This window comes from Lepisma saccharinum, chromosome 2, assembly GCF_977018435.1.
Source record: "Lepisma saccharinum chromosome 2, izLepSacc3.1, whole genome shotgun sequence".
NCBI classification, from domain to species: Eukaryota; Metazoa; Arthropoda; class Insecta; order Zygentoma; family Lepismatidae; genus Lepisma; species Lepisma saccharinum.
Window position 1 is genome coordinate 55,724,617 of NC_139230.1, and position 1,595 is coordinate 55,726,211.

A 1,595-nucleotide genomic window follows, 5' to 3' on the forward strand; every position below is an offset into this window, starting at 1 on the left:
ATTCCCACACAATATTAATAAATCTGATATGAATCCTGACATAAATTGCACGGAAACTTTTGGAGTTTGAAGATCAAGGGTCGGAGATTACCCGCTCGAACCAGCATACGCCACTGCTTAAAACACCAAATCAATCAATAGATATGACTTTTTTCAGAAATGGCTTGTTTGTTTTAATAACAGCATAAAATTCAACATTATATGAATATTCAATACCAGTAGCTATTTTCATGTTCAGATTCTCAAAACCTCGGACATTTTGCAATCGCGGACAGCACTAAAGAGCCAGGACTGTCCGGGCTAATCACGGACGTATGGTAAGCCTACTCTTTATTGACTGCTTGGCCTACTTGTTGATTTATTTACTTTTCTTCACTTCCATGAGTTTCTTGACTGGCAGACACCCTGAATAACTTTGTTCTCTATACTCCTGCTTTACAATCAAATTATATTCAATAAGAATGGGCAACACCTTGTTTCATCAGTATAAACCCTAAAGCAAGAGATTCTGCTCAGGCATTGAACAGTGACGTTATCAGAAAGTGGTCCCAAAACTTTGTTCATTAAGTGCTTCCGTTTTCCCGTTTGTTTAATAGCAGGACAAACTTTTTCTTTTTGTGCAATGACTGAATCAAAATAAATTTCACTATTGAATTTGTAAGCGTAGATCCAAAGTTTTGGATCCGGATCCGTAAGTTCCGGATCCGGATCCGAAAAAATTTAGGATCCGGAGCCAACCGGATCCGGATCTGACCATCCCTAGTGTGTAGGCCTATATTATATTTGAAATTGTTATAATTAACCGAAACAAAAATTCACCCATCATGAAAGGTCACGGCACGCCCCTGCGAGAGAAGTATTTCATTGAAACTTTATTTCTACATATTTTCAAGGAGTTCTGCCATTATTTTGTGTAATCATGGTTAATTTTTAAAAAGCGTCTCCTTCAACCTGGAGTGTTGTAGCAGCAATACATATTCGTTTCTTATATTTTCCACAACATACATGCCACATGTTTTGAAACATCTGCTTTAAAATACATATCTACACCTTTTAATGATTTCCGTTACTTCTATTCTTTTTTTGTGTGTGGAATAGAGGTTAATTTTTAAAGAGTTTCTTCTTACAACACCCTCCTGCAATGAAGTGTTGTGGCAGCAATACATAGCCGTTTCGTATCTTTCCCACTAAATGCATGTCACATGTGGAGAAATATTTTATTTAAACATTATTTCTACTTTTAAAAGGATTTTCTCAAGGAATTATTCCATTATTTTGTGGAATAACAAATATAATAATCTCTTGAGGGAGAAATCAGGTGAAATACTGTGCCGAATCCATAAATTTTTACATTGTGGGGAAATTTTAAATAGTTGCCACTCCGAAAATTTCTCGAATGGTCTTGAATTGGGGAAATTTTCCGAACCCGAATTTTGGGATTTTAAAATTTTCAATTAACTATCAAAAAAATTCCATCCAGCATTCCTCTGCCTGGATCAGTCCCTTTGGGAATTTTCAATTTTACATTCAAGTCCACTGTCTGGCAACACATGTTTGCGGATTGGATTGTCATTTGTTTAGAACCGGAAGTGAGG